Source organism: Microtus pennsylvanicus, chromosome 1 (assembly GCF_037038515.1).
Source record: "Microtus pennsylvanicus isolate mMicPen1 chromosome 1, mMicPen1.hap1, whole genome shotgun sequence".
Taxonomy (NCBI): domain Eukaryota; kingdom Metazoa; phylum Chordata; class Mammalia; order Rodentia; family Cricetidae; genus Microtus; species Microtus pennsylvanicus.
In genome coordinates, this window is record NC_134579.1 from 16,126,177 (window position 1) to 16,147,507 (window position 21,331).

Sequence of the window (21,331 nt, forward strand, 5' to 3'; positions counted from 1 at the left end):
GAAGACCTACCCTAACTATGGGCAGCACTGTTCTTTGTCATTGGGTCCTAGATTGAACTTTTAGAAGGGACATGAGCTAGACTTTAAAATCCCCCTTTCTCTGCTTCTCGATGCGATGTGATGCCTGGCTCCAGACACCCACTACTGTGCCTTGCCTGTCTACGCCCACCACCGTGCCTTGCCTGCCTACGCAGGGGACTCTGTCTCCTCTAGCTGTAAGCCAAATTAAACTTTTCTTCCTTAAGTTGCTTTTGTTGGGCATTGGGTCCCAGCAATTAGGAAAACACCTAAGATAAAGAATACGAGAACATTTGTAAAATCTAAAAAAAAAATTATTTTGCTTTTAATGTTTGAAAAAAAAACCCTCTTTTTATGATAGATGCATATACAGTGATATAAAACCTAATCACAAATTCATTAATATTTCACTATGCAACATCTTAGGGAGGTACAGTAACATGATCCTGTCACGCCAACTCTTGAAAAGCAGAAACTGGAGGATGTCGAGTTTAAAGACAGCGAAGTGTGCATAACAAGATGAAGGCTGGCTTGAGCTATATGAGACCTTGTCTGGGAAAAAAAAAGAAAAATTTTAAATCTGGGTGTTATTTAACAGTTTAGTTTGCATATTTGTGACTGCAAATGTATTATGTCACTCGTAGACCCGAGCCCTCCCCTTTTCCTCCAGAGAGTCCCAAATAGAAACTTGCAGTGACAGGAAGTGAACCAAAGACTATTTGGAACACAGTGCTTCCTGACGACCTCTTGGAAGAAGTTTGCCATTACATCATCATCATCTCTTGAGATCTCCATATTTAGGTTCTTTCCTCCCCAAACATGCAAGTATAATCGTTTTCCTGATCTTTTTGTTTCTGGCTGTGGCCTACTGTATATGTGTTTCTCTAAACATCATCCTCAAATGAGGTTTGGGGAAACAGACCACCTGGCACCTGCATTTCCAGGGGGTGTCCCCTCTCCTTTGTTCTCTCCTGTCACAGCCCAGCACTTTGTATTTCTCTGGAGTGTCCCCTCTCCTCCATTCTTTTCTGTCATACCTTGCAGCAGGCTTCAGCCTTTGATAAGCAAGGAAGCAGCTGAGCTGTAATCCAAGCCAGTCGACCTGAGCCACTATGGAAGGGAGCTCTGAGGAGTGGCTTACCTATCAATGAGTCCTTCGCTCCTTTAGTCACATCAGGACCTGGGTGTCCTGAAAACAGAGGGACCCCAGTTGAGAGACGCAATGCTCTCCAGCTTAGTCAACTCTCAGGCATGTTTTGCTGCAGGCTGTGTGCAAACCCACCTCAGAAGCTGGGCAGCATGCTTTTCCACGCAGGTGGGATTGGGCGGGCTGTCTGCTTACCACCCACCAAAGAAGCTGGGCAACTTGTTTTCCTACCCAGGCGAACATCTAAGCAACCACCCTACTTTCCTTGCCTCTTCTTTACCAGACACTAATTGATGCGAAATGAAATGTCCCTTTGCAGAGGTTGATTGTGATGCTAAGATTTCTGAGAATAACGCTTGACATCATCACCTACTACTGATTTCTGGAAGTAACCAATGATTTCTTTGGTGAATTGGGCTTTCCTTACTGTGATAAAAATATCTAACAACTTAAAGGATTTATTTTGATTGATAGCTTCAGAGAATTCAGTCCATAGTCTCTGACATCACTGAGGTTTCTTGGTGAGGGAGCATGAACTATAAGCCACTCATCACACGGCAAACAGGAAGCAAAGAGAGTGAGGCAGAGGTGGGTCAGAGTGGTGCCTGGGACGACAAGGCTACTACTTCCTCCAGCCAGGCTCCAGTACCTAAAGTTCCTAGATCTTCTCAAAGTAACACCACTATGTAGGGAGCAAGGCTTTCAATTCAGGAACCTTTGCAGAAGGCACTTTATATCTAAATGGCAATTTTCTTTTGAGTAAAGATCTTTTAAAAACCATCCACACAGAACCAAAATATGATGCACTAACCGTCTACCCTTCATCTTGAAGGAGATCAAAGAAGAACTCTCCCCGAATGACACCACTTTCTTTGCTCTCTTCCCTGGTCCTTCCTCTTGTTCAATACACAGGGGATTACAGGGATCATGCAAGCACAGACTGCGGATTTCTGTTTTACTTGCAGAATGGTACCCACACCCTGATAGCCCTGTTTGGCTGCTGCCTTTAACCAGAATCTGTTCCCTGTGGTACTGGGAGTGAATTCACTGCTATGCACGTGTGGAGTGTGAGAAGTAATGACTTCCTAGCGTGGGAGAAACAAAAGCAGGAGTTCTGCAGCCCTTTAAATTATACCCCTTCATCACTCAGGTGGGGACGATGAATCCCGCTCGCTTGCCAGTTTCCCACAGCGGTTGTGAAACTCGAAGGAAGGAGCCTTGAGTGAACAGTGTGTTATTATTTAGTAACTGACAGGTATTTGTTTTAGAGATCCCTCTAGATGCTTAAAATATTAAAGAACTAATATGTCTGAATTCTATCCGATGTCAGTGAAATCCATCTATAAACCATTATTCAGGTAAATCATTAGAGTCTAGCTGGTGCAATGCCAGCCCATAAGGCTAAGATCCCAAGAAACTCCACATATACCCCTGTCAACGAGATATTCACTGTGAAATTTTCCAACTGAATTCAACCAGGCACGGAAATTAATTTGTACAACTGTGTAGCAGAGCTTTGTAGTTCTGGTTATACTAGCTTTACTAAGGACATGTGCTGTCCATGGGATTCTTGCAAATGATGTCTTTTCTAGGGCTGTCAAAATATTTTTATACTGAACATTTGAAACGTTGGAGGTGATTATAGGTCTAAATTTTTTTTTTTTTGGCAAATCAACATTTGGAACAAAAAGATACTATCACAAAGAGAACCTCCCTATACAGACACACACACACACACACACACACGCACACAGAAGATTATGTGTAGAGCAGGTGGCAATGAGAAATGGCAGTAAACAGCACATGGCCACGGAACCCCAAGAGAGGTCCTGACTGTTGGCACGAACGTTGATCCTTCAGTAATTATGGAGTTCAGTGACCTGAGAAAGATAGCTCAGTCAAGCTTCCCACCCTGGCACGCGTGCCAGCTGGGGGCCCAGGGCTGCCTTAAACACTGGGGAGAATCTCAGACTAGTGCAAACATTGACACAGCGCAAGGCATTTATCTTGGCTCACGAGAAATGCAGGCATCCTTTGGAGTTCATCTACCCTTTAAATCAGGTCTAAACTTGAGGTATTGGCCTCCTGAGATTAACCCATACGGATGTATTTGTGATGATTCAGACTTTTTAGGTTGTTTTTACTGATAGAGAATGTCACAACATTAGCTTCTTTGCTGCATATGGTGAATAAGAAGTAGGGTGGGGAGGATCAACTCGGGCTTTCTGTATCCATTAATACTAATACCATGTTGTTCAGACTGACTTCATCATCATCCTCACAGACTTCCTGGGAAACAGCGACCTCTACACAGCGCTCACACAAGTCCTCTTCCCTCCAGGATGTGAGACTCCTCCAGCCTCTCTCAACATCTCATTTGGAGGCCAGAGAGAAGCTCTCAGGGCAAGAGAAACAGAACGGCTATGGCCTGTTAACTAGGTGCTCAGACCAGAGCAAGACAATGATTGAGAGGAGCAATTTCCCTTCCAGTTACCAAGTATGGGAATCTGTTAGATTTGCCAGTCGTGTAACAAATAAATAAGAATGCTGTGTGATCCCCTACAGAAGAAAACAGAAAGTCTGCATCAGAAAAAAGAGAATACAGTTTTAAAAAAGAGTCAGCCGGTCGGAGGTGATGCACGTCTTTTATCCCAGCGTTTGGAAGGCAGAGGTGGGTCTCTGTGAGTTAGAGACTAGCCTGGTCTATAAGAGCTAGTTCCAGGACAGGGTCCAAAGCTACAGATAAACCCTGTCTTGAAAAAAAAAATAGTCATCTCCACTTCTCTGCTAGGAGAAGTACATGCCTGGTACTTGGGAGGATGCAACAAGGGAATCACAAGTTCAAGGCCAGCATTAGCAGCTTAGGTAAACCTTGGATTGAAATTCAATAAAGAATGTATTAAAGTCAGAGGCAGGGGCAGGGGAGTAAATGGGGCAGTGCTTGCCTAGTGTGTACAAAGTCCTGTGATTAAATCTTAGTCCAACCCCAAAAATAGTTTCCACACTGTCTAAGTCTTGTAAAACTTGAGTAAATGTGGTGTTGAATTCACAGGCTTAATCACTTTAGTTAGCCTTATCTTTAAAATGTATGTGCTTCTCAGACACTCTGAAACTTGTCAGGTATGGGACTCAATGGGGGCACGGAGAGAGCTGTCATCTTCCTAAGAGATTTATTAGAGGAGATATTAGCACCACAGATATAATGCAGAGGAGAGACCAGGTCCTCAAGGCTGAGTAGTGGTTCCTTCTTCAGGGTTTCAGAGGAAGTGGCGTGGGAAAGAAATTGCAAATGTTCATTGCTGAACCCACGCTTGGCCATTGCTAGAGGTCAGCAACGTTAAAGAATGTCACATGACTACTAATAATCTTTCATGTGGCCATTACCGTGGTTTTTCTCTGAGGGGAAGTCAAGAGTCCAAAAAGTTGCTTCTAAGAAACCAATTCCTGCAGTTTTTCAAATGGCCACTCTTCCACCAAAGAGGATGAGATCGACCAAATGGCATGCCCGTGGCAAATAGCTTCTGCATTATCTTTCCTTCAGAAGGTATTTTTTTCCTTTTTGATATCTGAAGTTTTTTTGTTTGGATTGAGAAGTTTTCTTCCTGGTAAAGACATATGTTCACCTGTATTCATCCCTCATATATCAAGCAAAGCATTGTAGTGTCTTAAAACATATTCTAGTTTGTAAGGGAGCTTCCAGTACACCCAAGGATGTCTCATCGTTCAAGCCATCAAGAAACCTCATCGCCAATTGGCAATGGAAGGACATTTTTTATTTTCCTTTTCATTTATATGTCACAATCTCTGTAAGGAACCCGGCCCAGGCAGGTCTCATGCTATGGGTCTGCCACCTCAGCTACTCAAGAGCAGAAGCAGCAAGATAGCAAGTTGAAGTCTCATTTGTTTTCTTTTTAAGGTTAAGGGTATATCTCAATGGTAGGGCACTTACCTAGGGCGTGTAGATGCTAGCATCAATACTGAGCACAACACACACATGCACACACCCTGTGTAGCTTAGATGGTCTAAAACGTTTTCTTGACCAAGATGTTTTAGGTTGCATAGAGGTTATTCAGCATGCAGGAAGTTGTATTTTTCCTAAGAGTTTTTTAGAGCAGCACACATTTTAAAAATGCTAAAAACAAAGGTTACTTGCACAATAGGGTCCTAGCATCTACAGTAGTTTATTAGGTTGGTGATCAGTGTTCTTAAAAGTCATTTAATTAAAATCTGTGTCATCTGCATTATGAAAAGATCTCATATGCTGATCTAGAACATGTGGTCTACTGGCTCCTTCCTAACTCCTCCGGTTCCCAGTGACACCTGTGATCTATCATGATTATAGATAGATCTATCGTATTATCTCCTCTTAAGACCCACACTGCTAGAATATGGAGCAACATCGCATGGATCTTAGTAATCACTAAACTTGTGACAACATCAATCCTATTAACATAGCCAGCTGAATTTCCTTCCATGTTGTTTTCTTCTTGCTTCTTACCATAACGGACCAAGCATTACATGAAGGGTAAAGGAAACTCCAAAAAAAAAAAAAAAGAAAGAAAGGCAGAAGAGAGAGAGAGAGAGAGAGAGAGAGAGAGAGAGAGAGAGAGAGAGAGAGAGAGAGAGATATGGAGGGAGTAAGGAAAGAAAGGAGAGAAATAAAAAAGTGTAAACATTTTCTTTTCTCTCTCTCTCTCTCTCTCTCTCTCTCTCTCTCTCTCTCTCTCTCTCTCTCTCTCTCTTTGGTTTTTTGAGACAGGGTTTCTCTGTAGCTTTGGAGCCTGTCCTGGAACTAGCTCTTGTAGATCAGGCTGGCCTCGAACTCACAGAGATCTGCCTGCCTCTGCCTCCTGAGTGCTGGGACGTGTGCCATCACCACCCAGCTAAGTGTCAATATTTTCAATAAGACATTACTAGTATCTTAACTGTCTGTCTGCCAAATGGCTTTGGCTTGTGTAGCTCTCACTGACTATTATCCTTGGAAGAGGGCATAAAACCATTGCAAAAACAGAAATTTTCAGGAACCTATACACATGTGAGTTTGCTGTGTCCTTTTCAATATTCACAAGGTCAACTATAATCCATCATGGTTTTATAAATCTCGTTTGGTCAATACAGCACACATATCAAAAGCCTTTGAGGACAACAAAGAGCTCATGTGACCCTCCCTTAAAATGTCTAATTTACATTCCTCTTCAGATTTATGTATTTTCCTTTGGAAAGAGAATCATGCATCAATGCAGACTTCTCTTTCTGGTCCTTGTTTGAGGGACTTTCCCACCATCCAAATTGTTCCCACGGTTAGAGCTTAAGAGCAAGTGGATGCCTCTGTCTCCAAGTTTTTCATAATGGAAGCAGATCTGCTGATGTCTAGGGTAAGTTTCAACAAATGCAAGCATTGCTGTGTCCACCCCCATCTGTCTGCAGCAAACCCCCAGGAATAGTTCCAACCTGAGGAAACCTACCGTGTCAGGTTACCGGAGCTGGAATTCTTTAGCTGATTTTTCCCAGGCTTCAAACACAATCTCCAGTGAATGACATCACACACACACACACACGCACGCACGCACGCACACACACACACACGCACACACACCATACAACAAACACATACACAACACACACCACAAAACAAACACATACACAACACACACACCAAACACATACACACACACACCACATGCATGCATGCACACATACACATTAGACACACACACGAAAATGTAAACACTTGTGATTTTTGAATGACTTTCCTTTAACTTTCCTACACTTACTCCGTCCATAACTAAGCTTTGTAATTCATGGTTTTCTTAGAATGTTGTACTACTTACCCGGTTTTCCTGTCAAAGGCCACCCCCATCCCTGCCCCTCCAGCAGCCTTGTAAATCATATGATTAACTTTCTAGCCAGGACTGATTGATGTGAGGAAGGAACATTTAATTGGAGTACAGTGGCACCCCCAACACACACACCGCCCTTAATGTTTTTGGGTGCAGCAGAATGTGATCTGAATTCCAGATATGGTTTCTATGTGACATTTATTTTTCTCCAGCATGCATGGGCCACACCTTTGCCTAAATTGGGTTGTTATCTTCTATTGCCTTTTTGAACTTAATACTATAAATTAACCAGGGTCTTGCTGAAATAAATTCCTTTGCAAATTTGATATATATGGAAGGTGTTTAAATTCCATTCAACAGTAGACAATGAATTGGTGTGTCCTCCAAGGTAATTTATTGACTTTTGACATCTAAGACATAAGATTTATTATTAATTTAAAAAACAATATTTCAAAAATACTTTCTTGACCTAAAGGAATGTATGTTTACTTATTTCAGTAAAATCAGTCAATTGGACTTGAGAGGGAAAAAATTGATATTACATTCTTGTTATTTCTTTATTTTTCACAGTGAAGTAGCTCATTGGCTTAGTGTGACAATTGTGGACACACTGCCTTGCTTTTACTAGGCAGAGCGGGAATGCAGGCTATTTCATCCTACCCAGCTTCCTTTAATAATATCGTTTCCTTTATTCTAAAGTAAAATAATGATAGACCTTGAAATGAATGCATCAGGACTGGAGAGATGGCTCAGTGGTAAGTGCACTGGCTGCTCTTCTAGAGGTCCTGAGTTCAATTCCTAGCAACGTGATGGCTGATGACCATCTCTAGTGGGATCTGATGCCCTATTCTGGCATAAAGGTGTACATGCAGATAGAGAACTCACACTTGTAAATAAAATAAAAAAAAAAACCTTAAAAAAAGAAATTAAGGCATCCAGGATAAGAAGCATTCTTAAGTATTTTAATGTTAAAAATTAGAGTAAATGATCCTTCAAAGGAAAGTGTACAATTGAATCCATAATGATTCGCAAATATTAATGATTTCTGGACATTTCCTCTAGAAGCAAGTGAAAATTTTATGAACACTAGCAAGAATTGTAATGGTTCTCACTGGGAATGTGACAGACAAAGTTATGATTCTATGAAGAGTTACAGGGAAATTCTGCTGTCATAGACTCTGAAACAAACCATGCTCAGCATATGCACAAACTAAAATTTCCTTTCTTTTTGAGCCACGAAGGCTTTGGTTTCCCCCTTTGCAGTGTTGCTATTTGAGTTTGCACTGAACGGGAAACCATGGGTAAATTTTAGGCCATAGGGATGTAAAGATATGGGAATTAGGAGCAGACCAAACCAAAATGATTCATTCTTACTCGTAACTGGAGGTTTCTCTTCTGCCAGTCAGTTCCCAATTATCTACTCTGAGGCTTAATTTTAACTACAGACTGTTTGGCTGATAGCTCAGGCTTATTACTAACTAAATCTTAAGTTAACCCATTTTCATTCATCTATGTATTGCCACTTGGCTGTGTTGTTACCTCATATTTTCCTTCCTGGGCAGTTGCAACATCTCCCTGACTTCACCTTCTTTTCCTCTGGGTCTTTGTTTTGATTTCCCAGCTAATTATATTCTGCCCTTCCATAGGCCAAGGTAGCTTCTTTATTAACCAATGATGATAAAAACAAATTCACAGCATAAAGAGGGGCATTCCACATCACCTTCTTCTCTGCATATTACTGGTGCTCAAGGAAACAGGTACAGAAAAGCCCTACTTAGCCAAGGAGGTATAGATTTATGGCTGTTAAGAATCTACCCATACAGCACGAGGTCTTTGTGCTTAAAGACCCCTAATTGACAATCAGATCGTGCCACAAAGCAGAGATCAGCCTTTAAGTCTCTTCCACAAGAGGTTGTGTGGGAGGGTCTGGAGGGGGGTCTTACTCTTCCTCCATGTACACTCTGCTGCTTGTCCTTGCTTACAGACTCTTTGTCTACGAAAGGAGACACAGGAAGAAAGTCACATTTTATGACAAAGGAATACTTTTTCAAACAACAGAAAGCATTTGTCTTTAATCGTGATTAAATCCCCAACAAATGAGGATCTTTACAGAGAACGAAATGAGCTAAGTGCAGACACAGGTTTCTACTGCTGCTCCCTAAAATAAATAACAGCTGAATAGCGGGGAAGGGAGACAGAACATTCCAAAGTCAGGAAGTTCAAGATGTCTCAGAGTCTATGTAGCAATCCCTATGTAAAGTCCTAAAAATAGCAGATGATGGCTTCTCCTCTTTAGAAACTGTAATGATCAACATAATCCATCAGTTGTTTTTCAGTCGCATCAAACCCACAATTGCAAGACTTTTCCTTAGCCCTCCTGTCATTGTCTCTTTGCCGTTGTCGCTCACACACTCTGCATCTACTTCTGTCTGTTAATGAATACACCGCAGTACAGAACCCAGGAAGCATCATTAATTTGCTAGAGAACTTAGGCATTTATGGCACTATCCCTATTTCAAGTAGAAACAAAGTAGCCATTCAAACCCCACGAGACTATATTTGCACATTGTAAATCCCAAGGGACTTAATTCATAGTAAATGCTCAGTTTTCTTCTCAAACTATGCAACATTGCGTCAATTTGCTTGGGGTTTGCTTTTGTTGCCAAAAGAGTAGGTTTGTAGCATTAGAGAGAAAAGAAACATAAAGATGCCAACATTCATGTTGAATGTGGACAATAAACATGCATCTATTCTGAGCATATATTGCCTTCTTTTTCTGTTGTGATTCTTGGTCACATTGATAAAGTGGACTGAATCTCACACTTCATTATCTCCTTAGTTTGTTTGATGGAAGAAAGCCTTAAGCTCTCATTCCATGTTGCTTGAGTATCAGTTTCAGACTTTGCAGTGTGTCCACCGTGCTACAGAAGCTTGTGGGCCTACATTAAATGACTTGTGTAGTTTATTTAGATGTTTGGTAGATGATATACACCAATTATGCATAAAAGACACATGAAATAAATTTTATCAGTAAGTCAAGAATTTATCTGTGAATCAATATTCATTGAATAGCATTCTTAAAATTATAACATAGATTTAAATTGAAGCTCTTCATTTTTCTTGGAACCGCAAAACTTTTGTTTTGAGACAGTCCATTGTCATCTAGCATAGGCCACCCCTGAATTTACGCATAGCCATTCTCTCACCTCAATCTCCCACGTCCTGGAGTCGCAGGAGTTAGAAACTTCAGTGTGCTGTGAGGCCAGATACAGAGAAGGTTCTGTTCTATCACTGCTAGAATTCTTTGTGTAAAATATCCATCCAGATATTTGTAGAACACATACCCCATATAGCAGCTTCATATGGCATCTTCTTACAAATTGGGAGTCAACACATCCATCTTCCAGGCAGGTACCCCTCAGGAAGAGTCAGAGATTCTCGGCACACTTTAAACAACAGGTTTCCTACAGCACCCACCTCTGTCCTAGCCTTTTTGCAGCTAACCACAGAGATGATGAACTGTAAGATGTTGGTTATTTCAGCCACTGTTTTGGAGAATATCAGCTTGCCATGTTGCTGCTTTCTAAAAGCAAGCTTAAAGAGATAACTAAGTGGTACACAAGCGAAGATGCACAGAATGTTAATTTTTCTTTAACTAAACTTAAAAACAACAAAATACTGCAATGGTGACAATTACTCTTCTTTGAGTGTCTGAAGGTGAAAGGAGAGAGTCCACAATGACTTCAATATGATGAACTTTTCTTTATTTGAACATGTACCCAGATGCTCCATGTTTTTGTTGAAAGTCACATAACTGATTCTGTACTTACAAGGACTTGGATGACTACATCAGCACCTCAGCATCGTGCCTTGGAAAGTTATGAAATCTCAGAGGACATGACAATGTTTACATTTTGGACAAGCAATTCAAACTTTTGTCATCCATTTTCTCCCAGGGCTGGAGCTATTCCAGAGACGGTTATATGAGAAGTGAGAATTGACTCTGAGCAAAACACAAGCAGATACATGCCTCAGAAAAAGAATGTGGATTCCTGACCTATTATTTTGTTAAAGTGGAAATGTGCTTTGCCTTATTAAGAAGCTTAATATCAGAAATCATAAATTATTTAATGGGTTACTTTGAGATAAATACTTTTAATATCTAATTCTTATGGGTAAATACCTTCCACTTTGATTCTAAAATGCATAAGTAATTTAAGACAATTATTTCCTCAGTACTCAGATTTAATTTCAGTTTTCCATATTTTTACTTGCTGTGTACATTTGCATATGAATATACATGCATTCTTAAACCAGTGTGACATTAATTCCACAAGCATAATCAAATTTATCAAAATATATGATAAAAACAAAAATGCTTTCTGTAAAAGAGAATGCTTTCAAAGTCCACCTGGTTCATACATCTAGAACATAAATGACAAGTTTTGCAATTATTTGTTTTGACTTATCTTATTTTTCTAAATCTATTACATCCTAATGTATGGAAATTTTCTGCATGAAGGTAGCATCTCCTTAGTTGGAAGATAAATAAATAACTTCAACTCACTACATTGAAGTGCTTGCATTCCGAGAAGACCTATTGTTTGAAGGCCAAAGTTGTCCCCCAAAACAGAAACAGGAAACATTAAAGTTTGTTGCACAGTAGAGTGACTGGCCCGAGAGGGAAGCAGAGAGAATTGTGAGTCTTTAAAAAAAGACATTGGATCTCTTCTCTTCCATCCCTTACCCTCACCCCCTTTCACCCAGGCCAGTACATGCTGAACAAGCACCAAAAACAACCAATAAATGAAAGGAAACTCAGAGGTCACTCAGGGTCATTATTTTCACATACCTTTGAATAATGAGAGCATCACATGTCAGCTAGAGGAGAACAAAATGTCACATTCTCCAGCTAAAGGGCAGCCTCGGTCAGAGGTCACAGAAGGGAGGCCAGGAAATAACCTAAGAGGTTAGGCTGGGTGCACAAAGAAAGGTCACCAAATGTCAATGAAAGCATGCAGCTGTTGCGAGATGAAACAACTGAGTCACCCTTTTGTGCTGACATAGGCTAGAAAAAAATGTCTCTGCTGCCATTTTTTTGGCTTGCTGTTTTATAAGACAGGGACATGAATGTACCCAACCCCAAATTAGCCTTTTAAAGAGCAACAGTTTGGAAGTTAAGTGCGCAGTTTCCAAGGACTCAAAACTATGACTTTTTTTTTTTTTATCTCAAATGATCAGCACAGGAATGGGCTCCTAACACCAAATTTAGCTATCGTCTGGGCTAATGTGTAAGCAGCGAGGCCTCAGCAGAGTTGGGCGTCAGGAACCAGCATTTTCATACTTCGAAGAACTTATCACTCCTTTAACTAAGAGGTGGTCAGACTTCTCGGCTTTTTACAGGGGTGAAAGACATGAATTATCTATCACTATATTTGACCTGGCTTTAGGTAGTACTTGGTCTGGCAATAAAGCCTACTCACAGGGAAGGAGAAGAATGGATAAACTTGCGGTGTCATTTGAAAGGAATTTGAGCAACAATGCTGGGGGAATAAATCTAAGTACCGATCCTGCTTTCAAGTCAACCACTCCTTGTTAAATGTCAGCCCCAGCAGGGCATGCCCCATAACCTTCTCCTAGCTTGGCAGCGGTGTTGTTAAGTGTGTTCAGGCATCAGGTTCTACAGGAAAGAAGTTCAGGCACCTGAACTTATTCAGACACTCGGCTTACCCATGGCCTCAGAGAAACTCTGGTTTTCTGGGTTCTGTTTTATACACACACTTGACATGGCCGTGAGAGCTATTTTCAGATGATGCCTGAACCTTCCACATTTACCAACATCTTCTATTTATTCCCAGACAAGAGACCATGTGTTACAGCAACATATCCTTTTCCTGAAGGTTCCCAAAAGTGGCCTCAGTTTACAAGATGGGCAAGTCCATGTCTTTTGAGCCAAATGAACCACGCTGATATCATCTTAGTGTCAATTCTCTACAATATAAGAAAAGAAAGAAATGTACATTTATACAATGAAAATACAAAAATATTGCTATATAAATATGCAAGCATGAGTGCTTATATTTCCCTAAGTAGCTCCACATGAGCTATATTCTGCTCTCAGACTGCTGATGTAGTGAATACTGCAATTGTTTTATTGCACAGGAGTTAACTTGTGCACAGAGAACATAACTAACTTTCCCCACTCATTTACCTGTGAGGCTAAGGTTAGAACCCAGCAAAGGCAATTGTAGGCCTATACTCTGTCGCAAGACTGGGAAACTATGAATCAGGGGCATGTAAGAAAAGGGCGGTGGTGGCACACAACTTTCATCCCAGCACAAAGCAGGTAGAGACGGGTGGATCTTTGTGGGTTCGAGGCCAGCCTGGTCTACAGAGCAAGGTCCAGGACAGCTAGAGCTGTTACACAGACAAACCCTGTTTTGAAAAACAAACAAACAAAAAGAAAAAAAAAAAACCTCTTGCAAAGATTCTTGCCTCTCAAACCCAGCAGTCTAGTATGGGGTGACACCTAGTGACCTCCAGAGTGGAAGGATCCAGTCAATCATGGAAGAATCTGTGGAAAAACTGAGGCAATCCTGGACCCTCAAACCCAAAACCCACTCTGGGTCTAAACTGAATTGGCCCGGCAGTTTGAGCAGAAGAAGACAGACTGTCTTCTGGACAGCATCTAATTTTTGTATGATACAGGCGAACTTAAAAATTTTTCTGTTGGTCTTTGATACTGTTTTGCAAGCAACAATATTTACTATTTCATACCATTTTGCTACTAACTTTGGTAGGTTATTAGTAATAACAACAACAATAGTAATAATAATATTTTCCAGGGGAAAAACTCTACAGGAAGAGCAGCCCTTGACAGAAAGAGTTTCCGTTCCAGGCTATTCTGTTTCTGTGTGTTCTGCAGGTTTGTAGAGACACAGTCAAGTAAGAGCCCTCACCCAATGATGACCTCGGGATTAGAAGAGGTGAAACATCCTTCCCATCTAATGGGCCTCCAGCATAGGGCGCCCCTCGGGAGAACATCATAAATCCTGCAGATGGGAAGGCAGGCAGCAGGGAGAGCCACACAAACCCTGTGGACTTGGAAGGCAGAGTTATTTAACACATCAGGAAGTGCATTTTATAAATGAAGTCAGCTATTTGAGCATGCCGTCCTATTCCATCTCTCCAGGGGTGGTTGAACTTTCTTTAAAAAGTCATTTTTATGCTTCTTGCTTTTCCTCTGGAATTTCCTTCACCTCTCCTGAATGAAATGGATGTGTAAGCACCGGATTGAGAAATGGCTAAGGTCAAAATTAATAAGGAAAGCAGAAAGTGGGAAGACAGCCTGTCTTTTCTTAACCTCTCAGAGTTCAAGAGACTCGGGATGATTTGGGCATAGCATGTTAGCACTTCTGACACCAGGCCTCTTTTTCTTATTAAAAAAAGTTCTGTCTCAAATAACTAATTCATGGGAGGTAGTCAGTGTGGATGGTGGGTGTTCCATTGCTGGAATCACAAAACTAAACTTTCTTCTCCTGATCTCACTCACAGACCAGCTTTTTATCTTTAAAGGCGGCACACTGAAGAGCCAGTCTGAAGAAAATGATCTTCAAAGACTTGGAAGGATCAAATACCACCTTAAAATGTCAGGATACTGAAGTTACCTGGTGTGCAGAAAGGAGAAGAGCAGAGCAGAGGGTGCGGTGGAGGCAGAAGCAGGCACCCCTGTGAAAGGGGGGTGGGGAGATGAAGTATTCCGCAGTATATCAAGGATAAACTGTATCTCTGTCTCAGAAGATGTGTGTGTACCCATTGTCCCTCAAGAGTCCTTAGGCTTTAATTTGGGAAGGCCACTAGATCATTTTGTCACATAAGGGAATACGCACATACCCCTCTTCAAATTAACAAATTTGCACCCTGCCCCAGAAGGGATTTAATTGAAACTTGGAACGTGTACAATAAGGTTCATCAGATAAGCATGCGCCAAATTTAAGATTTATAGCCACCCTAGAATGAGTGCAGATGCATCTCTGGGAAACCTCCTCCGTCATCTTCCGAGGAGATAAAGCTTGACATGAGACACGACAATGCCTTGACTTTGAAAGAAAAACCACAACTGACTGAAAAATCAGTACAGAAGGAAAGAAATAAGGACTCTGGGTATGGAAAGGGGAAACTGATTTTGTTCGCGGATTTTTAAAAGTCACAACTATCTGATTTGACTCAGTCCAGAAAAAGAAGGAAGAAAGGAAGAAAAAAGACAGGAAAAAAGAAAGAAAGAAAAATTCTAGTATCTGGAAATATGTGTTTGCATGCTTCTATGTAAATTAGCTTCTGAATTACTGGACTAATAGCTCCCATCTGCTTTGTATTAAGTTGATTTTTTTATTTTTTCTTGTCAAGTCATGCTTCTTTTTCTAGTATCTGAAAATGTGCCAAACTAAATGTCAGTGCCTCCATCAGGGAGATTTAGAGTTCCTTTTGGAGCAGATAGAAGCCTCAGATGACAAACAGCACTTGTCCTGAATGTTCCCCCTGCATGTGTGACTTACCTGAGAACAAGGTCAAAAAAGCCACCCGAGAAGAGCTATGATTTGTTTGATTTGACATCCCCCAGTATCTCCCTTTGTCATTCCTGTATCATCGTTCTGTGGCCCAAAGTGAGAGCGAGGCAAGTGTTTGCCCTTAGGTGTCCCTGGCGGCTGGCCCTGCCTGCCAAAGAGAGCTGCTGGGGACTCTCCCTGTGCAGAAAGCCTCCTTTCGACTTTAATGATGTTATATACAGCATTTTCCAGGGCCAGTTTAGAAATACTTCCTCAGAACAGATTCGAACTAGAAAACATACCTCTTCCTCCTCTTTTCTTCTTCATCCCTTTCCTTCTCCTCTTCATTTTCCTCCTCCTCCTCCTCTGTCTAGAACTGCACTCAAGGTTTAAAGACAAATTTTACCAATGTCAGATGCTGGCAGGTCCTGACTTGGAGACAGGCCTTAGGGAACAGTGTCCTTGAGGCCACCTCTTCTGAGGTAAGTCTTGTGGATGAAAGCATAAGATATCCAACATGAGAACACTATTGCAGTTAGTTAATGATTAGTCAAGATTCAAAGTTGACTTTTGCGAGGACAAAATTCAGTCTGTGTGCTGGGAATACTAGACCACAAAGTCATGTCTCCCATCTTGAAAGTGTTTGATATGTAAAACCCAGAGCAGAATAACCACACCATGGAAGCCCTGAGAAGTTGGCTTTGCTTTTTGGGGCTCCATCTCCTTAACTAACAACGTATCAAAGACCTTATCCTATTGAAAAGCAAGTGTCTCCCTCCTGAAGTTTCTCACTTTGGCCACATAATGGGGCCAACTGTTATGATTTAGGGACAGAAAAATAACCCTGGATGGGGGAGGGGATACAGTTCCTTTGATAAACCACATGCCTAGCATGAATGGATACCTGAGTTCAGTCCCCAGCATTACATAGAACAGACCTGAGAAGCGCACCTGTAATCCTTCAGAAGCGCGGGATAGATGGATGGGAAGTTTCAGGCTCTTCCTGACTACATGGCAAGTTTGAGCACTAGGCTAGTTTGCACTACATGGAAACCTCTTTGAGAGGAGGGTTAACAGGAGGGAGAAAGAGAGAGTAGGAGAGGAAGGAAGGAAAGAGAAAAGGGAGGGGCTGGTTCTGGACAGTAGTAAGATGTAACCATGTACCTGTCTTTAAAATAACAATAATGTAAATTTATTTTCAATTCATTTAGCCTAACTTTTAGACCCACTCTCCCCTGGGCCGTTTCTTACAAAGTCCCTTAAGTTTGGGCAAGAACTGCCTTCTGTCTCAGCGACAAAGCTGGCCACCGCGGCAAACTCCCTTTCCCATTCCTGCCCCGCTCCCTACTGTCTCTGGCTTTTCCTCTTGGCTGTTCTATCAGAGATCAGGCCTGCTTAGCATGGAGCATCTAGCCCTGCAGCTGCCTGGGAAGCACTGGAGTTGCTTTCCTGGTGCTGTTTGTCCTGGGTGTCCACTGTGACCTGCTGCCTTTAGACCCTCCGGATTTTTTTCTTTGTTTACAAAGCAAATCCAGCTGTTTCTACCTCCCATACCCAACACTGAGGCTAGGACTCCTTTTGAAACTCGGTTACACTGCTTACAAGGACTTGGTGAATAAACACAGTCACCCAGTTTAAGGAAGCAGGGATTGCTTGACAAAGCAAGAGGGAAATGACCTATTTTAAACTCAAGTACTGAAAATGGCTACTTCTCATTCCAAAGTAGGGAAATTGCAAAGGTGAGTCAGAGGAAGAAAAATGCTCTCAAAACCTTTCCATTAAAGCAATGGAGAGCACTTGGGTAATGACTTCCAACTGATTCATAAGAAGACAAAGGGCGTTTGTCTGTGTGGTTCTCCTATGAAGTCCCTTGGCAACTGAGAGGGTTTCTAAAGGTGTAAGAGACACTGTCTTTATGTAGATTTATAACTAATTCTTCTAGCATTTTCTCCTTTTCTCTTCCATGTTTCACTTACCGTCTTGATGAATATCTATAAAACTCCCCCCTTAAATATAAATGCAGAGTGGCATGTAAGTCCACACGACAAAGATTTAAATTAAAAATGATCTGTAAGTCAAGCTGCTGGCCAAGCCCTAGAACTCAAAGAAATGGAATTCACTGGTTATAGGGCATAAGTGAGAAAATACTAAGGGCAAAATTCTTGATGGAAGCCTGGGCACAGTTTCAAGAGTGACCCTGACTCCAGCAACATGGCCTCCTCTTAGGTGAAGGGGCAAGGGCAAGAAGGAAAGTTACCAGAGCCTTCTAGAAGTAGGATGAGGGAGCAGTGCCCAGGTGGAACCTAAGCCGTGGGGGTTGAGAGCAGCCACACAAGGTGCAGCGGTAACACGGGGGAGGAACAGAAAATTAATACCTTGGCTTCTCTTGCCTCCATTGCATTGATCTTCTGCCAGTTTATCCCAGGGGCCAAATGCAATCAGTAAACTGTTAGCAGGCGAGCAATTGGGAGGCTGGCCTTGAGAGGCACGGGAGAGGAGAGGTGTTGCCGAGAGAGATTTGGAGTGGAGAGAAGGAGATGTCCGACATCAAGCTGGTTCTTTAATTAAAGAATAGGGTGAACTCAACCATAGGGTCTGGCCACAAGCCTACTTTGTGAAGGACCAGGACTACAGACTGAGGTGCCTTGCCCTCACCTCCTTCATTGCCTGTGACTGCCCCCTGGAAATGAGGCTTACTACGCTTTGAGAAACAGCACTATTTTCTGAAATCCATGTTCGGGGTTTAATCCATGGGAGGTATTGAGTTGATGGGAACTTAATTGCTCCATGGTGTTTGGAGGCAGATCTGAGCATTTACTATGAACGGAAAATACCATCAGGATGGAGCCTTAATAATTCAATGTTGCTGGCTTTCTAAGGTGTGGCTGGGAGGGAAAAGAGGGAACATAGTGTCATATGCAGACAGACATACACACATACAACACACACAGACATACATGTGGTTGTGCTTCCTACTTCTATTGCTATGTCATGCTGAACATCACCTTAGGGCTGTCGGTACAAAGACAATCAACATTTTCAGCCCCTTATCTGCCTATCCCCAGATCTGTGATCCAAAATGTGCGCCCTTTGTGCACTTGCCTAGACTCTTGTATTCTGTTTTTACCAACAGAAAAAAAGATGTAATATTTAACATGCAACCAAAGTCACATATCCAGTAGGGCCACATTTTCTCTCATCAGCCCTCTGCCCCTCTGCCTCTCTCTAGGGACCTGACCCCACCCCACTTCCCCCATGAAAAGATCTAGGAAGAACGTGGCCATCAGCAAACCAGGAGATCCTTCATGCCAGAAACTGAATCACTCAGCAACTTCACTTTGGAATTCCCAAGCTTCAGAGCTTGGAAACGAATTAGAGAAATTAGAATTCCTGGTTCTTAAATTGCATAGTAAAGGTCTTTTTATTATAGAAGTATAAGCAAAGAGACTGAAGACTAGCCAGGCTTTAGATCATACAGACATGGATGTCAGGGTTTGCTTTCTCATTTGCTAGTTGTAGACCTGGGGAAATATGCTGAGCTTAATGCTTTCTGGTTTAGAATAGGTGCAATAGTTTCTACATCACTGTGGTTTCTAGAAAAATCACGGCTCTTTCTTAGCTTGCTTCTATTTTGTTATATTCTTTTTTTGTTTGTTTGTTTTTATTTTGGAACAGGGTCTAATGTAGCCCAGGTTGGCCTTGAACTCTCTATTTTCTTGACTCTCTCTTCTCAGCACGTAGATTACAATCACGTGCAACCATGATGCCTGGCTGTCATTGCTTAGTTCTAGTAAGTATTCAATTTCTTGGTAGTTAGGCTGTTATTTCCAAAGCCTTTTAGGAGGCCCTTTATCCTTTTCTGACTTCCACTGTAGATGCTGTGCTGTCTTTGTTTTGGATGAACTGCTCTTCTAAGGTCTGTAAATTGTTGTTTATTTTAGACCATCATCAATGCTAGAAAATTCTCTCCTATTATATCTTTGTATATTGGTGTTTCTATTGTATCTATATTTTCTTATAAAATAATAACCAGATATAAGCTACACTCTGTAAGTTTAATGTTTCCTAAGCTCCACTCACTCAGATTGAACTCTGAGGCATTTCCTCTACTCTGCATTCCAGTTGTGGACTGTCTCTTTAGCTGTGTTTGTTGTCTATCTAATTTCTACTCCCTATTGAAGTATAAGATTTGTATTTTTCCATTTTAAGTATTATCTTCACTGGGGTTTCTATTGCTGTCATAAAACATCAGAACCAAAAGCCACTTGGGAAAAAAATGGGTAAAGCTCAGCTTATAACTTTCAGGTCACACTCTATCACTGAGGGAAGTCAGGGCAGAACTCAAGCAAGAACCTGGAGGTAGAATCTCAGGCCGAGATCATCGAGAGTTCTACTTACTGGTTTGTTCCTTGTGGCTTGCTCATCCTGTATTCATAAAGCATCTAGGACCACTTGCCCAGGAGTGTTACCATCCACAGAGAGATGGGCCCTCCCACATAAACCATCGATCAGGAAAATGTTCCACAACCTTCTCCACAGACCAATCTGGTGGCAGCATTTTCTCAGCTGAGGTTTCCTCTTCCCAAGTGACCCTAGCTTTTGCCAAGTTGACATAAAACTCCTGGCACATCTAGTTTTATATTTTTAATTTTTTAAAATAAGTTCTATCTGGTCAATTTTTGCAGTGCCATCCTCTTTGCTCTCATACTTGGTGTCTTTCTTTAAAAAGAATCTCTAAATATGGGGCATTTTTACACACGCACACTTCAGGAATTCTGCTATCATGTGATTTCCCTATTGGAATTGTGCCTTTTATCAGACTTGGGGATTATTTTCCCTGTTGCACTTTTTACTTCTCTTGTTCCTGTGCTGAGGTTAGGCTTGATGAGACTTATTTGTGGGGCTATTCTGAGTCCTAGCCAGAGAGAGCATTTCTCTGGAAAAGTTCACCCATTAGCAGGCACAACCAATGAGAGGTGGCAATAAATTCAGGGTACAAACCCAAATCAGGGTCAGCAGGTGCTCACACTCCCAGAAGGAAGACTTTTTTTTTGTTTTTTGTTTTTCACTTTGTTTTGCCTTTTCCAAATCAAGGCAAAATTCCTATACTAAAAAATTAACCACTTGAAAAATATACAGCTAGTGGCATTATGTATTACAGTCATATGGCAGTTCACCATCACCCGAATACATCTCTTTCACAGCTGCAAAGAGAAACCCTTTCCACAGTGGTAAGCAGTTTCTCCCCAGTACTCATCCTCCCTAGTTCAAGTCAACCTACTAAAGCGCTTTCTCCTTCTACAGAATTCCCTAACCGAAAGTGGCCTATACATAGAATCATATAGCATGCCCTGTTTGTAATCTCATTTCTGCTTCCAGATGCTGTAGTGGAGAACAACCCCGCACACATGTGAGGCGAGGATTCCACAGTGAGTTCTATCCTCCTCTTTATTTATGTTTGTAACGACTGTGAATAAGGTTGTCGTGAACATAGATTTTGTTGAATCCATAGATTACTTTGAGTATTATTGTCATCTTACCAATATTGACTTTCTAACTCAGGAGCAAAATTGTTTCTCTTTTCATTTATAGCTCATGTAGGTTTTTTTAAAAAATGACCTTTGTATAATTTAATGTTTGTTGTCTCTTTGCTTAATGTATTCATAAATATTTTGTTCTTTCTGATACTTTTTATATAAAAAGGGGGTGTCACTTTCCTTTGGATTGCTATTTGTTACTGTGTAGAGGGATTTTGATTTGGATGCATTGGGCTTGTGTC

General features: G+C 41.4%; 1 long non-coding RNA gene across 1 annotated transcript in view; it reads left to right on the forward strand.

Moving 5' to 3' along the window:
• The window catches only part of LOC142838269 (uncharacterized), a 118,635-nt gene extending 97,653 nt beyond the window's left edge, over window positions 1–20,982 (forward strand). The window contains exon 3 of the long non-coding RNA XR_012908526.1: window positions 20,932–20,982. This is a non-coding gene — a long non-coding RNA (uncharacterized LOC142838269). The remainder of the gene's footprint in view (window positions 1–20,931) is intronic.
• Window positions 20,983–21,331: the final 349 nt, after the last annotated feature.